This window comes from Artibeus jamaicensis, unplaced genomic scaffold (assembly GCF_021234435.1).
Source record: "Artibeus jamaicensis isolate MK-2021 breed Jamaican fruit bat unplaced genomic scaffold, CSHL_Jam_final contig_332, whole genome shotgun sequence".
In the NCBI taxonomy this organism is placed as follows: domain Eukaryota; kingdom Metazoa; phylum Chordata; class Mammalia; order Chiroptera; family Phyllostomidae; genus Artibeus; species Artibeus jamaicensis.
In genome coordinates, this window is record NW_026521788.1 from 4,923,666 (window position 1) to 4,950,760 (window position 27,095).

Consider the following 27,095-nt stretch of genomic DNA (forward strand, 5'->3'; position numbering starts at 1 on the left):
ATAGCTGTGGAGGACATAGGGCTTAGAGAGAGAATTAATACTTAATTGAGTGTCTGGTATCATAGCTTCACTTTTTTTCATAACCCAATTATGAAATGGGTGCTGTCCCCATTTTAATGACAAGGACACCAATTTGAAGGTAATGACTTTTCCAGCTAATTCATAACTATCAATCATGTGAAACACATCTCCAAGGGATCAAACGACTTGCCCTTTAGTATACAATTTAATTAATATTGTTGGTATTAAGTTTTTCTAATAATAGCCTAACGGGAAAGATGCCCCTAGTTCAGCAGCATCGAAATAAGAATAGCTAACTTTCATTGAGTACTTATGAACTGGGTATAGTGTTTAGTATATATTAGTCTATTGTATGTCCTCTTCTGAGTTAAGAAAATAATTTCATTATATAGATAGATGTTTATGTATGATAAGTGAAAACAAATCAAATTTATCCACTTGCTAGACAAAGTTATACTTTTATCGTATATCTCCTACTGCTAGACTGCTTTTGAGTTATCTCTTAAAAGGCTGTGTAGCATCAGAGGAAAAATATAACAGCCAAGCCAAACTTTTTGAAGAGGATGATGATTTAAAATACGTCTTTGAATTAAACTCTGAGGATAGAGATTTATACTCTTCTCAAGTTCAGAGAAATGTCAACACTAAATAGCATGATTTACTTGCCTTCGTTTGTATCTGTAGTTTTCAAGAACTACTTTTATCCTGAATGCAACTAAACAAAGATATGAGTTTAGTTGCTCTAAAAAAAATCCAGATGATGTTGAGAAACATTAACTCCTTATATGTTCCTAGACAATAGTCCAGCAATAACTCCAGGTAAGCTCAAAATCATTCGGGAGCAAAGCTTACTTCTAGTGTAGAAAAATACAGATCTCTCCAGTGTAGATAAATTCATTCAGCTCTGCAACATTTTATAATGTAATTTAAGTGCCGGAACAAATTATATAATCATTTGACTTAATCCCAGCAGTATTCTTAATCTTCATTACCCCCAGGGAGTTACTGTGACATGATTCAAAAATAATGACTCCTTGGCCTACTGTTCGGACTAGAATAGGAACTAACTTACAGCTAAGGTATTGAGAGTAAGCCTTCCCTTTTTATGTCCCATCAGTCAAAAGTTCTATTTGTCACATCAAGAGAACTAGCAACCTAGAAAAATACTATTAAAATTCTGATCTAACTATAAGCAGAACTTTGCTGTCATTAAATCTTTACAAGTTCATTGAAATGGATATTTATGATTATACATGGTAATAATTCTTTCCTCTATGCCTCTTCCTGCCAATAGGAGAATTTTCAAAAGCCTGCATATCTTGTAAATATATGCATAAAGTTATGACTTCCACTATTTTATCTGTTTGACACTGGTTTTAGACTGTAATACAACCTTCTTGCTGACTAGTCTGCCTATTTCTTGTAAGTTCTCAGGAGCCCACCTAGATGATGGGCAGGGTCCACTGCTGGGCTTTGGGAATATGGGGACAACTGTGCTGCATCAGAGCTGCAGAAACTGATTGCTAAGGAGATGGTGGTGGCAGGGAGTGGACAAGAACATATAAAGCTTCTTAAGGAATCACTCAGGCTGTGTCCACTTTGGGATTTACATCTGTCTGGTTACTGTGGGGGTGGTCAATATCGGTCTACTTGCAGAGCAGCTGAGAAACCTCCTATGGGGGGGTGGGGATGGAGAGAAGGCCTTCTGTGCCCACACTGCCAAAAAAAAAGAGAGAGAGACCTGATAAAGCAGCCACAATAACAAATAATTTTTGTTAATACCTTATAACATGCTAGCTGTTAGAAACACTGTCCTGAACCCCAGGGGTGGGAGAGAGAGAACAATAAGGAAATGTTGAATGGCCATCACACTAAATTATGGGACTCATTGGAACCAAGAAATCCTGCTTTAAAACCCATCTAACAGAGGATTAATCAAATGGGAGTTTTTACACCTTAGGGATCAAGATAGTCACTGGCAGAGAAATGCTGTGCCCAGCTAAGGAGCAAAAGAAATACGGTGCCCAGCAGAGCAATGCAGACTGGTGAGCGCTTAGCTGCTGCTGCTGTACCTGGTGGGCAACAATGGACTCTTCCCTACGCACAACACTTTTACCTCCAATTACCTCTCTGCTCATCTCCTAAGCCCAAGGACATTCTTCTACGTAAGCGCACTGTCATTGTCAAACCTGGCCAAAATTATGATCATTTTGTAATTTCAGTTACTATTTTGTGTATATTCAAATTTTCCCAAAATGTCTTTCATTGCTGTTCTTTCCCAAACTAGGATCCAATTAAAGTTTATGAACTGTATTAGTTTGTTCTTTCCAGAGGAATTTTAACTGTTAATTCTGAAATAATCTGAGACATATAAAAGTAGCAGAGAGAATAATGCAAAGGATTTCTATATATTTTTCACCTAGATTTTCTCAATGTTAACACTTTACCACATTTGTTTTATTAATCTCCCCCATAGATAGTAATAATAGTTCTAGTATTTATTTCTGAACTCTTTGAGAGTAAGTTAGAGAAGAGATGCCTCATTTTCTTAAATATTTGTGTGTATTATCTTCAAACAAGGGCATTTTCCTACATAATGGTAGTATAATCGTCACAATCAGGAAATTATTGTGGGATACAATATTACTATCTAATCTATATATTTTATTCAAATTTTGCCAGTTGTCTCAGTAATGCATTTATAACAACAGAAAAAAACATTTTCCCCCTACTTCAAGATTCATTTCAGGAGCGCATGTTTCATTTAGTTGTCATGTCTCTTTAGTTTTCTTTGATCCCAACAGTTCCTCAATCTTCATCTTCCATGACCTTGATAGTTTTGAAAAGTTGAAGAGTACTGGACAATTATAATACGGATGTTCCTTCATTTCAATTTATCTGACATTTCCTCCCAGTTGGATTCAGGTTTTGCATTTTTTATCTGGATGTGAGGTGTGTCCTGCTGAGAACATTATGTTTAGGAGGCAGACGATGCTGGCTTTTCCTGCCATTGGTGATGCTGACTTGGTGATGTTACCTGGTGGTGATCACTTGGTTAAGTGATGTTTGTAGATGTGTCCACTGTTAAGTTACTGTTTTTCCTTTGTAATTAATAACTAATTTGGAAGGTACTTTGAGACTCTGTAAATATCCCGTTTCTTACCAAACTTTCATCCACTAGTTCTAGTATCCATGGGTGATTCTTGCCTGAATCATATCTTAGATAACTTTTATGTTCTTGACCAGGATGTTTTGCTTTTTTCTCTCCGAAAGACCTCACAAACACTACTTTATAACTACTGTAATCAAGGTTGCTTCCAAAATTCTAGCTAGTTGGCTCTAAAAAATCTCGCAGTGGTACACTGTATGCAGAGACCAGGTGTTGTTGAGTCTCTCCCTCCTCACACCTTCCCTTTAGACAGGTGCTTGTTCTCTCCCAGAACTCTTATTGGCTTAAGCCATCCATTGGTTATGTAAGATATTTCGCTTGACATTTCTGCTTTGGCCTATTTTTTCTCCTACCTGTTCCTGGTTTTAAACAAAAATCTCTTCCTTTTTAATGCCTACCTCCTCAAATCCATCAACTTCTACTTTTCGGAGTTAGGCCTTTGACACTGCTCTTTGTAAAAGACGTTCCCATTGTTGTTTTAAATCCATGGCTTTTTGTCTCCACATCTGCCATTTTCTTTTTGTCTCTCTCCCATTTCAGCTTTTGAAAATCTCCAGCATGGAGACATTTTACATCACTTTCAGTCTGGGCTAGTGCAAGTTGAAGACTGCATCCTGATGATTGTCATCTTCTTTCACCTTGAAACACTAAAACATGAAAATAAGCTAATTCTGTATAGCTTCTGTCTAGCCTCTCTGCCTCCAGAGGGCCTAGACTTGTGTCTATTGTCTGTATTATTGCTTTTTAATTTAAGCGTGTTTCTCCAGTATTTTCAACAAGTTTAGTTAGTCTTCACAAACAACTTTGAACTCACTTTTTAAAATTAATTTACTTATTTTTCCTTTTCCTTGATTTCATATCCTCCCCTGACCTTTGCTGCCTCTAGCAATCAAGTTCATTCTCATGGGGGCCCGTTATATAGGGCCATTGACTTTTCTCTTTTTTTTTTTTCATTTTCATTTTGATGTGTTTTCCAGGGAAGCAATACATTCAGTTTGAGAATCTCAAACTTTAGTGCACCTGTTCTTTCCTCCCTTTTAAAATGCTGTGCCCTTTGGACATCGCCGTAGCTATGTGCATATTCCCATAAAAGTTCCTTAGTCTCCTTCTTCAGAAACACTAGGTAAGCTGTGGATCTCAAACTTAAAACCACCCCAGGCTGCACACCATAGGGCAATGCTTTTTTAAGTTGTAACTACCATTTCTTGAGTTGTTTACCATGTACTTGCCTATTCCAGCTTTAACCTTTGTCTTCCATGAAATCAGGTGGTGTTGGTTTTTTTTTAAGGAATCCAGTTTGTTATGTGCTATGTGTGGCAAAGGGATGTGGCACCTGCTGACAGAGAGCCTCTAACGTCATTGTAATTGGTGGAGATGCTTATGCATTTCTCTTGGGAGAGCATTTATGCTTCATCGAATTCTCAGTCATCCTGTCTCCCTGTCTCAATTTCTGGTTCGAGTTTTGATTTCCTAATCCAAAAGTCAATCAGGCTGTTTTTTCTGCCTTTCAGCATCTGAAGAAGTAAACTATTAGGCCACAGAGTCTTCCTTCTCCTATTCTGCTTCTGAAGTTTAACGTTTCCCAGGTTAATGAAATTCTAAATAGTTCTCTTGGAAGTTCTGGATCCTTTGCTTATAATATAATACCCCAAGGAAATCCAGCTTTATGATTTAAAAATCCTCTCAATTCCTTAATTCCAGAGGTTTTAATTACTGTCTTGTATCCATACAGTCAAGTCCATCTTCACTCAGTTTATTGGGCAATTGCTCTCCTGCTTTCACAGGTGGAAAATGTCTAATAGTTTTCGCTTAAAGGTGTCTTTCTGGGTACTTCTTTCCTTCCAGAAGCTGCATAAATGTTCTCTCCCCTCCTCCTTTGCCCCTTTTGCCCTCTGCAACCCATATGAAAGGCCAAAAAGCCAAGTTAGAAATGTTTGCCTCTTTCCCTTTTTGTCTCCGGCATCCTCACAACAACCTTTTAAAGCTGCTTTCCTCTGTCCTGGCCCAGTTTTTCAAATATATTCTCTCTTTCTTTCAAAATTCACACTAGAAGCTGACACTCACCAAAGTCCTGAACCAAAAGAAAAAGTACTGAGATACACGTACCTACTCTGTCTCATTTCCACTCCTGGTGCCCTTAATCTTTCATTTCTTTGTCAGTTAGGCTGGCCCCAAACCAAGTGTTTACATCTTTCCCCCTTTTCCTTCCATTTCTCCTCCCTTCCACCCACAGACTGCGCTCCCTCATTGTCACTTTAACATTCTCTTCTTTCCCTCAAGTTTCTCTCCTCTCTCAATCCCCTTAATCCCTTTTGATTTCCCTTCTTTCCAGTATACCTCATTCACTTAAGTGAAAACTACTTTGACACACTCTCTCTGAGGTAGTGAGAGTTAACGTACTGTATGTCCATCTTAGAAAGGTCATAGCTGATGCTTGGAAAATCTAATTTACATGTCTAACATAGCACAACTAGGTACTATAAGCCATCTTATTACAATTTATCTAAGGATTTCCTTCCTTCTTGGAAATAAAGATGAAGATAACAAATTGAGGTTATTGGCTAATTTTCTCAAGTCGTACTAATATCTGTGTGCACCTTTCTCATATGGAGAAATTTTATATTTTTGCAACAAGTAAAGCATACGATGACTGGAAATTCTCTATACAAATCATTTGTCTCAAGTTGTACCAGTTTAGTATTTAATGTTGCTTCTTAAAATCTGAGAAGGATATCCAAAATTAGGTAATGGAAATAGGATTAGTTTTCCTCGCTAAGAATTATTTCTTTTTTTTGGAGAGGTTATTTTAAAAAGGTATTGAATGTCTTTTAGCACCAAAGCATGTGCTGAACTGGAGGCAAGTCTCAGCATCTAACCTGTAAAAACTCGAGGGTGGGATGTTCAGATTTGTTCAGGCATAGAAATAAATTGGTAATACTTGAATGTTGTTTATTGTTTTCTTGAGTATAGAATATAAGAACAGCAGACTAAGTTGGTGTCCTGAAACTTTTGTCTAATTGTTCAATTAAAAAGAATCAACGATTAAGTCTGGCCTTAGAGACTTTTAGAGAAAAGTTCACTACTAATTTTTGTAGGTACCATTCAGAGTTTCCCCAAAGCACATAGCTGGCAAAGGAGTGAGCTTGGGTCTTGCACCAAGATTTTGGTCCCAGATCTAATGCTCTTCTTCTATAGTTCCACCATCATTTTTAATATTAGTCTCTGAAAATAGTCCCTCTGTCCGGCTAGGTTTTCAATATGGTACTGCACATACCCAGAAAGACTTCACATATAATTTCTGAATAATCTTGGGGCACCTTAGGAACAATGCAATGGATATTTTTGAAAAGTAAGGAGAGCTTCAAATAAATACCTTCAATGCAAAGAAAACAATACATTTGGTTCCATTGAATTATAGAGCCTTTATTAATTTTTATCCACTCCCATTTAAGCTCTTTTTTATCTTCGTTTCTCTCACTGGCCCAAAACAGCTTGTTTACAGAATGACCGAAAAAAATGTTTTGTTGAATAAACAAATAACCCATTTGTATACCAACATTAAGAAAGTGAAAGCCACTCAGTTTTTCTTCATATTTTTACTTTTTAACAGTCTTTGAAATTTTGCCATGTAACTTCCTTCTTCACTCTGAGCTAATTGCAGCACTGTTAAAAATCTGAACATCCCCAACTCCTCCTTTTCCTCTTCCTTTCAAAAATCTGTCTTTGTCAATGTATTTTAACAGAATCCATATGTTTCTTTTTTTCCTCCTTACCTTTTTAAAAATAAGTCTACTGCACATATCAGGGCAGGTTTCTTGGTGTTTATCTTCTACTATCACGACAAAGGGATAATCTGTTTTCTTTTAGTTTAATTTCAGAGGTCAGAGGTCAAAATATTGTCAGTCGAATTGTCTCCCTGTGATTTTTATCTCGTTTATGCTCTGCTGGTGTTCAGAATTGGTTGGGAATGTTTTTATAACCCAGTCATCAGTGGTGGTAAAAATCAAAATGGACAAACGCAGCTTTGGATGACTTCACATCCCCCATTACACCGAGGGAAACAATTACGGTACTTGGGAGGATGCTTTTTGAGTTGCTGCAGCTGCAGCAAAGGGAGAGCAGTAAAGGAGAGGGAAGGAGAGAGAAAAAAGAAAGGGGCACTGTATCACCCCACAATAAGACAGTCCTAAATTTTTACATATGTCTCTACAATAATATAATATAGCAGTCTTGAGTTGGTTTATAAAGTGAGAAGAACAAGTAAAGTACTCCGTTTAAAGATAAATGTTCAGGAAAAAATACTGGAAAACTTAGAAAGTGATCTAGGAGAGGACAATTTGCTGAGAGCTAAGAAAATTACAAAATAATTGACATCGAGTTGTAGCTATTCATTGACTAATAACTGATGCCCAATTTGCGTGCTTTCCTCTGTTCTCACATGTAGTTTCTGTTATCATTAGAAGATACACTGCATAATATGGTGGAAAACACGATTGTAATCTGCTTAAGCCCCTTTTAAATATCCATTTACTACATTTATTATCTAATTTACCAGGATATCAGAATATACATTATTGATGAAAATATATAATACAGGTAACTCTATTAAATATCCATTTATTATCTTTTCTAACTATACATCAGATTATCACAATGATTCGTTTAAAGCTGGCTTGCAAATAAACACATGCCAGAGTCACAAAGTGATGCATGCTGGTAAGATAGTGAAAAATGAGTCCCTTACATTGATTTAATTTCTCATGTAACAGAAAAGTTGACTAGTATAACATGTCAGTTACTGTAGGTAACACTTGTCTATCCATGTTTTCAGTTATAAAATATATTTAGATACTTCCATAAATTTATTCACTTTCAAAACTTAAAATCTCTTACTCAGAACTTTATCCTGGGTGGAAAGGGGACTGCCATAAACATTGTGAAGAAGAGAAACTATCACATCCCTAAGTCTGATCATCCTGTTTCTCCACTTTTGGGAGCCATCTATCGATGGTCTTTTAATAAATATTTGGAGATGATGAGATTGAAAAAGCTTATGTAACTTCACATGCAAAACTAGGGAGAAAAATTATGTTGAAAAAATAAAAGACCAGATCAACGGTGGGTATTGCATGCCTCCACAACCCACCCTTTGGGTGTTTCTTAAGAAGACTAAATTCTGCTTGGAACTTTACTTTTTAAAATGAACTAGAGCATCTTTTCCCAGAGTGTATACTAGGAAATGTTCTGCAGAGCGGGGTTGGGGCAGGGTGGCAGTGATGGGACTGGAGGTTGGGTTGCTGGTAAAATAAGATTGAAAGGTTCTCACACAAACTGTTTTGCTCTTGAAACATACAATTTCTATTACAATGTGAAAAATTCTGCTGTAAAGCACATTATTAACTTTGTTATCCCAGCTTTTCACAAACCTAAAATGCTTTACCATTTTAAACTTTTACTTTGTTACTTATTTTATTTTACATTATTATTATTATTATTATTACTATTATTATTTACTCTAACACACTGCTGACATCTCTAAGCAATAACACATTTTCTCTTTAGGAAGCAATGGGCTGGCCTTCACCTTCATGGTCCTTCATTACCTCCTTTTCATATCATCACTACCTCTTCAAGATCTGCAATGCTATCAGTGAACATTGTAACAGCTAATTAATGCTTTTTCCTTCCACGTACTGCACAGGTACATGGGCAAGAGAGAGAGTGCGCTCAGCACTATTTAATTACAATAAGGAAATCTTAATAAATAAGTAGTAGGTTAGTAAGAAATTAGTTCTATACATATAATATACTTTTGAAATATAGGCCAGAGTATTACATAAGCTTTCTGAGAATAGTTAGCAAGCTCAAGTATATACTCAAGAGGCAATGGCAACTGACAGGACAGAGTCCATTTTAATACATTTTTTAGGCCCCAAAAAGGAAAATATTTCGGATAAGCTTTTAAAGTGCCCCAAGGTTTTGGTTGTTTTTTCCCCTCTCTTTTAAGCTTTAATATGTTACAGCTTCTAGGTGGTTGGTATGCCATGGCTTAATTATATGGCATTAGTCGCTTTAAGAAATGTTACAAAAAAACATGAAATTTTAAATTTTAAAAGTTCAAGTTTTAGGAAAGAAGATATTGATATTTCGTTGCTACATTGTACAGCCTTAAAAATCTTGAGGTTTTTGAACAAGCTCTGCATCAATATAAGTAAAAGTTAAAAAAAATAAATATATCATAGTTTTAGGCAGGTTTTTATTGTAGCTTACAGTCCATAATGTTATTTTTAAAAGAACACAGTACTCTGCAAACAGTATGTTTACATTTGCTAATAAACAAGATTCTTTTTTGTTTTTTTTTAAATTTTATTTAGCTATTTTTCAAGTACAGTTTTCTATTTCTCCCATCCCACCCCACCCCACCCCACCCTGTGCTCCCCACCTCCCTCCCATTTCCACACCCCCCTTAGTTCTTGTCTTTGTGTCCTTCATATTTGTTCCACCAAATCCGTCCCCTTTTTTCCCCTTAAATTCCCTCCCCTCTCCCCTTTGGTCACTGTCCCCTTGTTCTCTATTTCAGTGTCTTTGTTTTTATTCTGCTTGCTTAAATAAACAAGATTCTTGACCCTAAAAAATGTAAACAACTTTCTGTATTTGTCTGATTTCATTTAGTAATTTTTGTCAAAGGATGGCTGATGTTCACTTTGTATGTGCACAGATTTTTAGGTAAAGATTGTAGGACTTCCCACCATGAGCTTAAAAAGTTCAGACATAAAAGTAAAGAGAATCTTTCTGTTGAAAATTGTTTAATAGAGAATTAGCTACAATTAAAGTAACTGTAGACTAGTTACTGTTTCTAAAGTACCTGTTTCTTTTAAAATAACTTCAGACTATTTGATATTTAATAAACTTAAAGATTGCATCTTAGAGTATTACCTTGAGGCACTGCAAAATAATTTCACTATTTCAGTTTCAAAAACGTAAATGTTTTGCTATAACTTGCTTCAAAATCAGCGTAAATAATGCCTTTTGACTATTAAGTGAATAATTTGAAATTAACAATTTGCAATATATTTTTTCCTTGTAAAACATAGTCATAAATATATAGAGAAAGTTTATTTTAAAATGAGTTTAACATCCTTTCATATGTCTCTGGGCCCTCTGCATAGCCTCCTAGGAGAAGTGTCTGTTCAGATCCTTTGCCTATTTTTTAATTGGGTTGTTTGTCTTCCTGGAGTGGAGTTGTGTGAGTTCTTTGTATATTTTGGAGATCAAACCCTTGTCCAAAGTATCATTTACAAATATATTTTCCCAAACAGTTGGTTCCCTTTTCATTTTGCTGATGGTTTTCTTAGCCATGCAGAAGCTTTTTTATTTTGATGAGGTTCCATTTGTTTATTTTTTCCTTTATGTCCTTTGCTCAGCATCACTAGCCATCAGAGAGATGCAAATTAAAACCACAATGAGATATTACTTTACACCAGCCAGAATGGCCATCATAAGCAAATCAACAAACAACAAGTGCTGGAGAGGATGTGGAGAAAAAGGAATCCCTAGTGCACTGTTGGTGGGAATGCAGACTTTCCTCAGCCACTGTAGAAAGCAGTATGGAATTTCCTCAGAAAACTAAGAAATAAAACTGCCTTTTGACCCAGCAATCCCACTGGTGGGATTATATCCTAAGAATCCTGAAACACTAATTCAAAAGAACCTATGCACCCCAATGTTCATAGCAGCACAATTTACAATAGCCAAGTGCTGGAAGCAAGCTAAGTGCCCACCAGTAAACGAGTGGACAAAAAAACTATGGTACATTTACACAATGGAATATTACCCAACAGAAAGAAAGAAGAAGCTCCTACCCTTTGTGACAGCATATGTGGAATTGGAGAGCATTATTCTAAGTGAAATAAGCCAGGCGGTGAGAGACAAATACAATAATGATCTCACCTATAAGTGAAAACTAATCAACCAAACAAACAAACAAGCAAAATATAACCAGAGACATTGAAATAAAGAACAAACTGACAGTAACCAGAGGGGAAGGGGGAGAGGGATAATGGTGGGGGAGGGGGAATAAGGAAAGGCCCATCAAGGAACATGTATAACAGACACACAGACAAAGACAAAGAGGGTAGGCTTGAAGGTGGGAGGCAGGGATGGGTGGGGCAGGAGGTGTGGTGGGGTAAAAATGGAGACAACTGTACTTGAACAACAATACAAAAGAAAATAAAATAAGTTAAAAAAACTTTCTTCTAGAATGGACAACCTTCTAGCAGTATCTCACCTTTAGTTGCTCAGTACCAAACAAATTAGTAATTCATAAAGGGTTCATGACAGTCTTAAAATCCCAGATGGTGAACTGAGGCTTAAAGATCCAACGAACGTGGGTACTTGTTTGAATGTGCTGACAGGAGCATCTCTACAACAGGACTGATACATCGAAGTGGTTCTACGCAAAAAGGCTATCTGTTTCTGTGAGAAAATGGGGAGCTCAAATTGATGAGGTCCTTGCTGTTAAGTTTCAATTTGAATCACTTGGGGACCATAGGCTCCACATCCATTTTGCCTTTTACTTGTTTACACAAAGGGAACATCTTCAAAAGACTCATGTCCCAGAATGCATGCTAACCTCATTACACAGAGCTGTGGTTTTGATGTTCTTGTTCCCAATTTATTGCCGGGGTCCAAGTACTTGGGTGCCATGGTGATAAAGTGCCACTGAAATACATAGGTAATCAGTCAGTGAACTGGAGGATTGACTTCTTTCTTTCCTTTTTCTGAACGGACAAAAGCATTCTTCTTAGAAGGAGTGGGAGTAGGAGGACATTTACCATTTACATTATGAGGCAACAATGATAAAGACAAATATGCCATTTAATTAATAACTTTGCCTGGCCAGGGACTATCTCCAGGGAACTGAAAGTGTGGAAAACCCTAACTGGTCTCTCCCCATAAAAAACGCAGATCTCTCTTTTCCCATTTTCAAATTGGAAGGTACTGAAAAGGCAAATCATTTGCTTTTCAGCTGAGTTCAAGTCCATAATGGAATTAGGACCAGGATCAGGAACTTTTGGATTTCAAGGCAGGACGGCTTAGTATGGTGTGCATCACTACAGATAATGATCCGCATGTTAATCACTTGTCTGTTCTGAAGAGCACATCACAGTTTAAAAGAGGTCATGCATTCTGAGCCAACTACAAAGCATATTTTTAAAAGGTCTTTTAAATATTCAAGTGCATACACTTCATATTAAATGTTATCAGCTTTGCCATTCACAACTATGACCCAAATTCCTCCCTCAAGCATTTTAATCGAGGCCACATTACTCCACTTTCTGCTTTTACATAAGAACGTAGCACATACCTGCTGTACAGTAATCATGGAAAATTTGGCTTCTGGTACTTTTGCTCTCTTAGCCTTTAACTTCTCTTTCTTCACATTTATTTCATTTTTCATTCCATGTTCTCATATTTTAATATATTTTACTTTCATTTATTTTTTGGTATATTCTTTACAGTCAACTCTATGAAGTTCTTAACAGGTAACGTTTGTCATTTTTTTCTGAAACAGCTTTATTGAGGTATATTCTACATACAATAACCTGTTTATTTACAATATGGTAAATTTCTCTGTGTATACACCCGGGAAACCACTTAAGAAAATGCATCTATCCACACCCTCTCAAAATTTCCAAATTTCCACATGATTCTTTGTAATCTATTCCTCTTCCCACCTTTCATCCCTTATATCTCCAGGCACTCACTGATTCACTTTCCGTCTCTATAGATAACATTTACCTTTTCTAGAATTTTATATAAATGGACTCATACAGTATGTACAACTTTTTGCCTTACTTCTTTCACTCTGCATAATTATTTTGAAAGTCATCTGCATTATTTCAGGTATCAATAGTTCATTTCTTTTATCAATGATACAGTATTCCAAGTATGGATACACAACAATGTGTTTATCCACTCATCTGTTGTAGATATTTGGGTTGTTTGCAGTTTGGGACTATAAACAACTGCTTTGACCCCTAGCGTGCAAGTCTGCATGAGCATGTCCTTCCCCTTCTTTTGGGTAGATACCTGGGAGTAAAATGGCTGGATCACATGTGAGGTGTATGCTTAATTTTTTTAAAAGAAATTGTCTCATTGTTTTCCAAATGGTTATACCATTTTATATTCCCACTAGCAGTGTTTGAGAGTTCCAGTTTTTCTACCATCTTGTCAACACATAATATACTTAGTCTTTTTCATTAGCCATTCTAATAGGTGTGTAGAGGTATCTCATTGAGGCTTTAATTTACATTTGTGTGATAACTAATGCTATAGAGCATCTTTTCATGTGTTTATTTGCCATCTGTATATCTTGTTTAGCCAAGGGTCTATTCAAATCTGTGTATTTTTTATTTGGTTGTGCCCTTTCCTGTTTTTGAGTCTTGAGAGCTCTTTATATAAATTTTAAATTCAAATCCTTCATTATTTGCTTTACAAATATGTTTTCATGCATTAGCTAACTTTTCTTTTCCTTAACAGCATCTTTTGAAGAGTATACATTGTTAATTTTGAAGAAGAGACTGTATAAATTTATTCTTTTATGATCATATCACAAAGATTTTTCTCAAGCTTTACTTCAAGAAGTTTTGCAGATTTTAGGTTTTACATTAATCCTATGATCTATTTTAAGTTTATTCTTATATCTAGTGCAAGGTATGAAACAAAGTTTATATTGTGCATGTGGATATCCAGTTGTTCCAGACAACTTATTGAAGAGACTATTCCTTCTTCACTCACTTGCCTTTGAACCTTTGTCAAAAATCAATTGTTCATATATATATATATGAACAATTATATATATATGTCTGGGATGATTTCTGGATCCTCTCTTATGTTTCATTGACTAATTATCTGTCTTTATGCCAATGACACACTGTCTTCATCACTGTAGCTTTATAATTAACCTTGAAACCTGGTAGTTTTATTGATCTAGCTTTGTTCTTCCTCTTTGAGATTGTTCTATCAATTCTAGGTTCTTTGCCTTTCCATATGAATTTCAGAATTAGTTTTTCAATTTCTTCAAAAAACTTGCTGAGATTTTGTTGAATCTGTAGATCGGTTTTGGGGAGAACTGACATCTTAGTAATATGGAATCTTCTGACCCATGAACAAGCAAAAAATAATAAGAAATGCTTAAGGATAAATCTGACAATGGGTAAGATATGTACACTGAAACCACAAAATATTGCCAAGAGAAATTAAAAACCTAAACATATAGAGAGCAATGCTTCAACTGACCTTTAACAATTTTTGCCATGCTTTTTTTGCCATTTTCCCCTTCCAATCTGTCTTGCAGTTCAACTTTAAAGAAATTAAGATATAATAACTTTAAAGGTATGTTATTAGTCTTTACCTTCAGTTTTAATGAATAAGTGATTGATGGAAAGTTTAGAAAAGTAATGTTTATAAATAAATTATTCCTGGAATCATTATCTGCTCTATGTATTATCCAAACACTTTGTTCTTATTCTTCTTCCATTTTTTCTGTCTACCTTTTGGCATTTTCACTTCTTATTAGTGTCTTCTGGAGTAGATAGTAGGGAGAAGAAATGAGACCCAACTCATAAATTCTCTTTCTTCTGTTAGTAAAAAGCCTTTATGAAAAAAGAGATTGAATGCCATGTTCAGGAATTTTACTATTTTTCCTGACCCCATTCCACACCCCACGTTTCCAAAGAAAGAAACAATTGGCAGTGGTAAGAAAGTACAAATGTGCACTTTTAAATATCAAATGCTGCCTTCTGAACTTGTTGCTGTATTTTATCAGTGAATACACAGAACATGTGTAAAGCTGTTCCCTCAAGAAGGAAAGCTATCCTTTTGAAGATTTTTCACTATATTAAAGATTTAGACTTTGATATTGGTTGTATTTTCAGTAGAGCTGGCTCAGTAGCTATTGAGATTTAAACAAGCTATTACTGAGAACCTTCATGAATATTATGTCAGTCACCCTCCAGATTAATAATTCTTATAAAAATTTGCTTTTAATTCTCATGTTGTCAAAGACTTGATATAAGTTGTAGCTGATGTATAATATTATCAAGACGACTTTTTCAGAATTGTGGGGTATAGTAAATTGAATATGTTCACAAGAGTATCTTCAATAAGATGTAATTAAAACTCTGATAGCCTGGATAAAATATTAAAGAAAAGAATACTTATTGTGATGCACTCCCTCTAATTATCTTTATTATATTCACTTGATTGTTAATTTGCAAAATCTGCAAAAGATTATTACTCAGTTATTACTGCCAATTTGTAAGATTACTATGTATCTTAATTTATAATAAAATTACTTGCAAAGTATACAATATGAAGGGTTTTTATTGTGTAATATTATGTCATTGATTCTCAGGAACAAAGTGTTGTGAACAAAGAGAAGCCAGGAGAGAAAGGAACCCAGACACTGTCAAGAAAAATTATATTTGGCCCTAATCAGTGTGACTCAGTTGGTTGGGCATTTTCACTCAAAGCAAAAAGTGGCTGGTTCTATTCCCTGTCAGGGTACATGACTGGGTTGTGGGCCCAGTCCCCAGTAGGGGTCCATGAGAGAGGCACCCAATGTTTCTCTCATATATCAATGTTTTTCTCCCTCTCTTTCTCCTTCCCATCTCTAAAAATAAATAAATGAAATCTTTAAAAAAATTTTATTTGGCCTTTGAGAAACAGAAATATAAAAACACAATTGGAATAAGAGAAGAAATAAGAGTACCAACATAATTATTTTATAATATATATGTATGTATGTAGCAACTCATTATGTTATATATCTTAAACTTATACAAGGTTACATGTCAATTTTAGCTTAATAAATCTTTGGAGGAAAAAGAGTATCAAAAAGACTAGATTTATTCAGCAAGTTCTGTGATATGCATCATTAGAATTTAGGGAACCTATAACTGTCATCATGGCATTAGGAGCCAAGCATTTGAAAAATTACAGTTAACAGAAATTTTTTCTATGCAGTCTTTAGGAAATTTATCCACCTTAAAAAAAGAAATTGAAGAGTAAAATTCTGGCAGCATTTACTGCAAGTTTACTGTATGTTAGGCCCTGGAATACAGAGACAAAAAGTCAGAACCCTGATTTCAAGGACTTTCAGCTGTGATCAGGGAAGGAGCTTGGAAAATAATCTTCCCACAAAAGCAATTATAAAAATGGATAAAAACTGGAAAAAAAAACCATTGAAGTTCTGTACAGTCACCCAAAGGCATCCAGTAATCTGAGAAGCTTTATGTTTAAAACACTGTTGAATTATGGATCTAGCCCTCAGAAAATGGAAGCTTTACTAGCTCAACATGTCTGAGTACCACCTCGGTCCAAATGTTGTCACACATTGAACCGTATAGTCACAAGTGTGATCCCTGGGAATCCAGGTTTAAGAATTAAAGCAAGAATTTTTAAAAAATGAAAAGTAAGCAGGATTATCAGTGGCTGCATTCCATGAGACAAATTTTACAGACTTATCCCAGACAAATTGCTGCAAAAACAAACAAACAAACAAACAAACAACAACAATAAAAGCAACAACCAACATCATCAGGGGAAGAAATCACAATACAGATTTCCTGCAATATATTATCTAAAATGTTCAGTTTTTAACAAAAAGTAAATAAAAGTGAATTGAAAGTGAGTAAGGAAAATAGCAGTCAATAGAAAGTCTCTGAGCATCCTCAAATGCAGAATTTAGTATACAAAGACTTCAAAGCAGCTAAGTAAAATTATTTTTAAAGAATTAAAGTAAATTTTAACAATATAAATTAACAAGTAATAAATCCTAATAAGCAGATAGAAATTATAAAAATATCCAAAGGAAATCCTATTTTTAAGATATGTAGCCTTTTTTTAGATTTTATTCATTTATTTATTAGAGAGAAGGGAAAAAAGGGAGAAAGAGAGGGAAGGAAACATCAATGTGAGAAAGAAACATTGCTCAGTTGCCTCTCGTATGCACCTCCAACAAGGAACTGCACTTGCAACCCTGGCATGTGGCCTGACCAGGAATCAAACTGGTGACCTTTTGTTCTGTAGGTTGATACCCAACCAATATAGCCACGATGGTCGGGGCTCAAAAGGAAATTCTGAAGTTAAAAATACAGTAACTGAAATTTTTAAAAATCACTACAGTGTCTCAAGAACAGATTTAAGATGGCAGGAGAAAGAATCGATGAACTTGAGCGTGATCGATAAAAATTATACAATATAAAGAACACAGAGAAAAAGACTGAAAAAAATGAGGAGAACCTTGGAGGCCTATGGGACAACATCAAGAATACCAACATACATGTAATGTCAGTGCCAAAAGGACAGCAAAGAAATAAATCAGCAGAGAAAAAAATGATTGAAGTAATAATGACCTAAAACTTTCCAAATTTGAAAATCAGCATTACTCTACAAATCCAGGAAACTCAGTGAATCCTATGTATCTTATGAAGAGTGAACACAAAACTGTCTACACCTAGACAAATTTTAGTCAGACTATGAAGGCTAAAGGAAAAGAGAAAATCTTAAAAACAACAAGTGAGAATCAGCTCATGACATGGAGATGAATTGATACAATTAATGACTGACTTCTCATTCAAAAGAATGTAGTCCAGAAAGCAATGGAATGACATATTCAAAGTGCTAAAAGGAAACATTCCAACCAGGAATTATATATCCAACAAAACTAGTCTTCAAAAATGAAGCTGAAATAAGATCATCCAGCATTAAAAATAATAATAACAACAGAAAGCTCATTGTGAGCAGACCTGTCACGCAAGAAAAGCACAGATACTGTTTTAGGAGAAAAGGAAGTGGTACTAAAAGACAAATTCACAGAAAGAAATGAAAAATGCTGGAAATGGTAAATATAAAAGGTTAATAAAATATACATCGTTTAATATAAAAAGTTCTTTATTTCATTATTGCTCATAACTTCCTAGAATGACATAATATTCTAGTAGTTATAAAACTGTGTTGTTGCATTTACATAAATATGTATACATACATATGTAAAATATATGTGATGATAATAACACAAGGCATGGAGAGGGAATGGAATTATAAAGGAGCCAGTCTTTAATATTTCAGTGCATTTAATTTATTTGTCTGAAATTGACTATGATAAGTCAAGATGCCTATGGTTATCCCTACAGCATCCATTAAGAAAATAACTACAAATAAAATCATTTAAAAAATTAACACAGGAGTTAAATAGCACACTAAGCAAGATGACAGCTATGGGGGTGGGAGGTGAGGGACTGGAAGGATTGAGTTAAAAGGAAAAAGGGTTCATGGCAGTGGGCAACAGTGTGGTGACTGCAGGGCTCAGCATAAGAGGACTAAATAGTAATGTGAAAAGATATATATTTAACACAAAAAAAGCATTAAGGAGGAATAGGAAAAAGAGGAAAGATATCCATAAAACATAAACAGCAAAGTGGAAGTTGTAAATCCAACCATGTTAATTAACATGGTTTGTGTTTTATTAACACAAGTTTAAAAGACAGAGATTGGTGAACTGTTATAAAAGCAAGACCTAACTATATGCTGTCTATAGAGACACAAGTGAGATTCAAAGACACAAATATGTTTAAATAGATGAAAAAGATATATTATGTAAACTGTAGCTATAGAAAAACTGTAGTGGTTATAATGCTATCAGACAAAATAGACTTTAAAACTAGGAATATTGCTGGAGAGAAAAAAAGAATATTTCATGATGATAAAAGAGTTAATACCAGGAAGACATAACAATTGTAAATATATGCACACACCTAACAATAGAGCCCCAAAATACATAAAGCAAACAATGATAGAATTGAAAGCGGAAATAGAACCTTGGAAATGAATTAAATTCAATAAATTATGACAAACCATTTGGACGTTACTAGTCATGTCTTCATAAAAATAATATCAAACCAGACCAACATAGGTTATTTTTTAACGTACACCACATATACATACACACACAACAGAGTAGTGAATAATACTGATTTTAGTTCTGTAAGAATCTTAAAAAGTATTAATTTGAATAAAGTTTCCTTTTGGGGAAGTATAACAGCATTTTTGACTAAAGTCTTATGAGAACCTTAGAAAAGTATGAATTTTATTAAAGGTTTCCTTCAAAGGATAACTACTAGCAGTTAGTCATCAACTTTGAGGAACTTATCAAATTCAGCCCACAGCTATGTCAAAGAATTTTCACTTAATTGATGACCCAGGAAACAAAACTCAGAATATCTTACCAGATTTCAAGTTCCTGTAGGAAATGACATTTCTAATGCTTTCAGGGTAAAATTAAAATTCAAAATATGTTATTAAATAGGAAAATAAGCTTTCAGAAATTAGATGAAGGTCTGGCAAGGCAAATACAATGCAGTAATACAAGAATATAATGGACAAAGACTGACTAATCATAAATTTAAGAGGAAAGGAGATTGAATTATGAGTGAAGACTTAATGAGCATAGGATTGTACAAAGAGCTAATATGATGCAATGATGCAAGGATATATTTAAAAATATACAAGTGGTATACAAGATTTAAACAGGAATTTTTTTCTTTTTCCAGTAAGTTTTATATCCATTTTATTTAAATATTTTTTTTATTTTTCAATTACAGTTGACATACAATATTGATTGGTTTCAGGTGTACATCCCAGTCATTAGACATATATAGCTAAGTGATCATCCTGCTAAATCTCTTACCCATTTGAGACCATAGTTATTAGACTATTAATGACTGTATTCCCAATGCTGTACTTCACATCCCTATGACTATTCTATAACAACTAATTTGTACTTCTTAATCCTTTCACTTTTTCCCCCATCCCCCCAACTCCCCTCCCACCTGGCAATAGTCAGTCTCTTTCTGTTCTGCTGGTTCATTTATTTTCATTTTTGGATTTAATTGTTGATAGATAATGGGTTTTATTGCCACTTTATTGTTCACTTTTTAATTTTTTAATCATCTTTTTTCGAGAAGACCCTTTAACATTTCATGTAATACTGGTTTGGTGGTGATGAGCTCCTTTAGTTTTTTCTTGTCTGGGAAGCTCTTTATTTGTCCTTCTATTCTAAGTGATAGCTTTACTAGGTAGAGTAATTTTGGCTTAAGTCCTTGCTTTTCATCACTTTGAATATTTCTTGTCAGTCCCTTCTAGCCTGCAAAGTTTCTTTTGAGAAATCAGCTGACAATCTTGTGGGGACTCCCTTGTAGGTAACTAAATGCTTTTCTCTTGCTGCTTTTAAGATTCTCTCTTTGTCTTTAACCTTTGGCTTTTTTTTAAACCTTTTTTTTAACCCCTTGTCACACCACCGATTGAAGCGAGACAAGACATGCTGCCACTTCACCCAAAAGCGGTGTTTTTACTTTGCCTTTTCTTGATGGCTCAGTGGGTCATTAGCGAAAGGCCCAACGAGTGCTTTTCAAAGTGGCAACCTTTGGCATTTTAATTATGATGTGTCTTATTGCGAGTCTCTTTGGGTTCACCTTGTTTGGAACTCTCTGTTCTTCCTAGAGTTATATTTCTATTTCCTTTAGGTTAGACAAGCTTTCTGTCATTATTTCTTCAAATAGGTTTTCAATATCTTCCTCTCTCTCTTCTCCTTTCAGCACCCCCATGAAATGAATATTGGTATACTTGCAGTTGTCCCAGACTTTTTATACTATCCTCATTTTTTAATTCTTTTTTTTATTTATGCTGTTCTGATTGGTTATTTTTTTGCTTTGTTATATTCCAAATTGCTGATCTGATTCTCTGCTTCATCCACTCTACTGTTGATACCCTGTAAATTATTCTTCATTTCAGCTAGTATATCCTTTTTCTTTATTTGACCAGTTATTTTTATGGTATCCATGTCATTTTTATGCTGTTGAATTTCTCACTAAGTTCATTAAGCATCTTTATGATCACTGTTTTAAACTCTTCATCTAGTAGATTGCTTGTAGAAGCTTGGGTGCTCAGGGAGGCTGTGCCACTGAACCCTACAGAATGCCTACTATGTAAGGCCACTATACCAAGCCCAGGAGACATAGCAGCTCTACCCAATGCATAGAAACACACACAGGGAGGTTGTCAAAATGAAAAGACAAAGAAACATGTCCCAAATGAAAGAACAGAACAAAACCCTAGAAAGAGAACTAAACAAAATGGATACAAACAATCTACTAGATGTAGAGTTCAAAACACTTGTTATAAGGAATTTTTTATTATGATCATTTGGTGAATTTTTCTTTATATGTTGGATCTGCTTTTTACTATACCTTTAAAAGTAGAAACTAAAAGAATGCACAATGAAGGTACAAAAAATAATAAATGGAAAATAGCTCTTTCATATGGGCAAATAAGAGGAATTTGGGTTATTTTTCCCTAAATGTGAAAAGCTAAGAGATGGCAGCATAATTTTAACACTGGCTGTAAGGAATTTTTTATTATGATCTGTTGGTGAATTTTTCTTTATATGTTGCACCCACTTTTTACTGTAGTTTTAAAAAGTACAAACTAAAAGAATGTACAAAGAAGGTGGTTGATATGAACAACAATGAATGGAAAAGAGCTTTGTCATATAGGCACACAAGAGGAATCTGGGTTACTTTCCCCAAAGTGTGGAAGGCTAAGAGAGGCCAGTAATCAGTAACTCATATTTCTCTTTTAAGTTTTCCTTTGCTGAGACAAGTTCAGTGATGATGATACTGATATTTCTAATGTTGCCACTAATGTTTAAGAGGATTAATGCTTTCCATTTACATGGATTACCTTATTTAACCTTCACAATTATACTATGAGGTGAAGACTGATTAGCTTTATTTTTCGGATTAGGAAACCAGATATAATTTTTCTCAGATGCAAATTGGGCCAATAAAATATGTCTCACTTGTTACTTCAGGTAGAAACATGAAAATACCTTGCAACACTCTAGCTTCCAAGGCTTATTTTTTTAACAAAGTTACAGGAATCCTATATAGAGCATGCTTCATAATTGTTAAGAATCAAGTATGGAAAAATTGACCTCAAAGAAAGACAATTGACTTTTTACTCTTCTATCATTAACACCAACAAGCCATTGCTGAATACCTGCTACAGTTAAGCATAGTTCTAGATGCCGTGATAGGACATACAAAGAAAAAAAATATGTTTACCACCCTAATAATAATTGTAGCTAATATTTATTGAGCATTCACTGTGTATTCAATTATTCCTTACAACAACCCCATACGGTAGCTACTGTTAGCCTTATTTTACACATTAAGAAACAGAAGCTAGTTGCTAGAATTGTAATTCAAACCAAGATACTCTAGCTCCTCACTTGGCTATAGAGACAGGATAGGTGGATGGATGGATAGATAGATAGATAATAAGGTACAGTAGTTAAGACTATGTCAAATCAGTAAAAGGGAGAAGTCAATTTGAGCTTGTTTGGGCAAGTATTTTCATTATTCTTAAAGTCATGGGCTGGGGTAGCTAGACAATAGTATGGAGTGAATTATAAATGGGTTTCATAGGATTGAGCAAAGCATATTTGGAGTAAATAGTTAATTAATTTATTCAATAAGCATTTATTAAGACCATGCTGTAGGCCATGCACTGGGCCATTTGCTAGGATATGAAAAAGCAGCAGGTGGAGTACAACAAACGTAAATTACAACAATGCTAGATGATAAGTTCCATAGCAGAGGATACAAGTCAGTGTCCGTTGTGCATAGGATAAGTTGAAGTTCACACAGGAAGCCTGTTATCCCTGGTTCTTAATAGAGAAGTGTGACTTTACCAATTTGAGAAGGCATTGCAGAGAGGAAGTATGAGAAGAGCACATGAGAGTTGTCACATGCTTCAGAGTAATAGAAGTGTTGCCACAGAGGTAGTTGGTTGGGGGTAATTAGGGACTTGAAGCAGGAAAGGTGAACTGAGGATGAATAAACCCTGTATATTGTGGGTTTATTCTTTATCTGGGGGGACATCAGCGAGCCTGCAAGGCTACTGGGCTTCCCAGGCATGCTTTGATGACTAGTGGCAGATGAGGCTGAGGTAAAGTGGGGCCACATGTAAAGGGATATTTTAGGAACAGGGTGAGATATTTGAAATTGAAGTGATAGGCAGTGAGGACTCATGTGGTATGATTTAACCCTGTCATGTAGTGAAAGTCAATGACTGGGCCCGAGGGGAGGAAAGAGTGGGAGTGGGAGTGGGAGTGGCAGGAGTGGGAGTGGAAAGAAAGTGATGAATCTAAAAGAAACATTGAAGATATGTTGCCAAGCATCAAAGACTGATTGGATCGAAGGCATAGAGGGGCATAGGAATCAGGTGGCCTCATGTTTTCAAGCCTGGGAAACTTGGAGACCAGGAGACATGTGGCGCTCAGGGCAGACATTAGAAAATAAGGAATGTGTTTAGGTGGGAGAAAGTAAGCACTTTTAAAATGTCTAAGGGATAATATGAGAACCATCTTGGAGTAGGTTTTAAAGTCTTTATTGCTAGTGGACTTCACTCTACAAAGAACCTGAGGCAGCTGATTCTCAAGCTTTAATATTTATAGGTGTTTAAAAAGAAATCAGATGAAAATCTAACAAGGATAAACATTAATCTATCTGAAATAGGTAGTGGGCTACATGGCCTTATAAGATTCCATGCATACATTCAACACACATACATTATGAATACCCAGACAGGATTACACAGTGGGTGGTGGCATAGCTTAATAAGCAAAAGCATGTGCTCTAGGGTCAGGTGGAACTTTGGTTGCATTCCATCTCCTGCACTGGAGAGCTGTATGAATTCAACAGAATACTGGCCCTCTCTGACCCTGAAGTTCCCCAGCTGTGAAAAGTAACAGTGGCAGTGACTACCTCAGAGGAAGTTCATGGGATTTAAGTGGGGTGATGCCTGTAGACCCTTCAGTCCACTGCTGGGAAGACAGAGATGATCAGTGAGGATTAGATGCTGCTGTATTGTCTGTTATCATCTCTGAATCCCCATCATCACTGTCACCCCTATCATCATCAGTGTCCCTGTGCACCATGTTCCTCTCCATCACTGTCATCACTGTCATTTCTGCAGTCACCACCATTCCTGTCATTTTTGGTCTTTGTTGTGGTAATTTTACAGGGTAATAGGCATCCACTTTGTTGTTCTATTGGTCAGATTTTCTTTGAACAAATCCTGAATATTACCATTCAAGAGACGACTTTAGACACGGAACAATCCCTAAATTGTTGTTGTTAATTTAGACCACACTGTACCATTCTTCTGTTCTTTTCTTAATAACAGATAGTTATCCATTATTTAATGTCATTGATAGAAAAAATATAATTTGCTTGAATTGTCATTTGGGGTTAAATCAAGAATTTGAATTTCATTTATGTGATAGCAAGTTAATTGTTTAAAAATGGTCAGACCATTTTTGCACTTTTACCATTTTGGGGAAAGATGCACAGCAAAAAGCACTTACAGAGTTCAAAAAAGATGCAGTTAAATTTGAATTCGGCAAGCCTTGCTGCTTCAGGAACTCATTGCCTTGGCAGTTAACCATGCTTTGGACTTGTGTGTTTTGTGAATATCAGTACCCTGGCAAACACACCTGGTCTCTCCTCCTTACCACTCAACTCCATTACTACAGTTTCTAAATAAATAAATAAATACATACATAAATGAAAGAATTTTACCATCTTTTCATTACTTCCAAATACCCACATCTATGAGGAAAGGGGTTCATGTTGAAGATATGTACTTCTTCAACAACAGTTTAGGGAAGTGGTTTATATTTTGTCCAGACTTCTGTTTGAAAATATTGTAAGATTGTTAATTTAGAAAGTAGCTTTCATGAACATTCCTGAAGATAAAGGCATACTACTTCAGTATGTTACCTATTCATTTGGGGAGTGGGGGAGTTTATGTATACACTCCACTATCTTCTTCCTAGTGATACACATCCCACCAAGGGTAAGGGTGGTGCACAATGAGTGACCGAGCTGCCCGTTGGTATGGCCCATGGATCAGTGCCCGCCTGCCAATCTAAGAGACAGGATAATTCAGGTATCAGGAGCACATGTGTAGAGACTTCCATAGCAACTTTACATTGCCATGACTTCCAAATGTACACTTTTGTATTTAGCACCAATCTTAGCCATCGATTGATTGGAAGTTTTAAAAAATGACAAACAGTAACAACACTAAAACAAGAACAAATTCATCCCGGTCTTTTGCTAACATGGTCTTCAGAACACTGGTTCTGTGGGATATTAGTAGGTATTGCATTAAACGTGCATACCATCCTATTTAAGGATGGGTCGAGAGCAAATGATGAAATAAGCCATGCAAGCTCTTGTCTTTAGGACTCTCAGGGGATGGAACTGTGAACCTCCAGGAGAGGAGTAGGGTTGGCAGAGTCTCTGATGCCATAAAACCCTGGATTTGGAGAGCATCTACAAAGAGTAGTATCCTACGGGGGGCACTTATGAAGATTTACTATTCCATAGCTATTTTTGACCTTACGTCACTTCTTACACAGCTTTAATACAGCACTATGCTCTTTAAACTTTATTTTCCCTTATTTTTTGATTTTTGAAACATGAACTGTAATAATACAAGTGGGGTCAGCGTCACTTCCTAGAAACCAGAGACCACATTATTTTCCCTTATCGCTGGGTCACCACAGAGAATAGGGGATGAATCTCTGAAGTTTTTGTGAGGGATGACTTGAAAATAATCATGTTGGAAAATTCTTCTTGGTATAAGAAGGTGAGATTAGGAACTGAAAGGACATTGGGATTAATCAGATATGAAAGGGTTTTTAGTACTGCATATAGAAGGTAGAGGGAGAAATAAAGGGCAAGTGAGGGTTTAAAAAAGTCATTGAAAACATACTTAGAGAAAATGTAAAAGTGGTAATGTAAAAATGTAATCCCTTGAAATGCTATCAGATATTAGGAGTCTGAGACCAAGATCTATTGCCAGGAAAGAGTTATATGGAAGAAATTGCTTCACCTCCTAGTACATTGCTCTTCCCTTATTTAACCAGCACACTTTCCATTTCAGTTTCTTATTTCCTGAGTTTGGTATATTAAAACAGCTCTGTTGATGGCTGGCCATAACTTAGAGCGTGGTGCACTAATAAAGTGTAGAATCCGTGAAAATCCCAATGAAATTAGGCAAACCCTAAGGACACATAAACACAGCTGCAAGTTTGGAGAAGCCACAATGGAATGCCAGTCATCTTTCCTCCCTGTGTACTCAAGCCTGCTGGCTTCCTCGGCACATCGCCTGGTATAGCCACCCTTCCAATCCTCTTGGATCTCAGCCTGGTGATCACCATTACTAGCTTCCCTCTGTCTTTCAAATACACACAGCATCTCCCTATTTAGGCAGTGACACTAACAACGCTACATTCTCTAGCTACTTTTTATTTCCTACTTTTCTGTCTTTGTGAAACTTCTTAAACAAGATATCTTATTTCCCCGCCACCTCCCCTCTCTTTAATCTCAGGCATCTGGCTTTAATAACAACGACTGCAGCCACCAGGGCTGACTTGACTGAGTGCTTACGCTGCAGCAGTCTTAGTGCTCAGTGCTGAGCACACATTATTTCATGGAACTCTCACAGGAATTCTCTCAGGCAGGTATTACTCCTGTAATTTTATGGAGATGTTCAGGCTTAAATTAAGCAGTTTGCTACCTACACACAGCTTCTGGTGACAGGGCTAGAATTTAAGTCCAGGTCCGACTGACCTCACCACATTCTCTTAACTACTTTTGTTAACCCAAAAGTCTCAGAAAAATGCTCCCAACTTAAAGAGGTATTACAGGGTGGGGAAAAAGTGGGTTTACAGTTGTTCATATGGAAAATAAGACAATAATTAATAAAT

The 27,095-nt window shown here is 35.7% G+C and overlaps 1 protein-coding gene and 1 non-coding gene across 5 annotated transcripts in view; one reads left to right on the forward strand and one right to left on the reverse strand.

Moving 5' to 3' along the window:
- The window catches only part of RNLS (renalase, FAD dependent amine oxidase), a 332,787-nt gene that overhangs the window by 70,457 nt on the left and 235,235 nt on the right, over positions 1 to 27,095 (forward strand). The window lies entirely within an intron of this gene.
- Positions 20,540 to 20,672, reverse strand: LOC119057789 (small nucleolar RNA SNORA21). Its single transcript, XR_005084141.2, has one exon. It is a non-coding gene; the product is annotated as a small nucleolar RNA SNORA21 (small nucleolar RNA).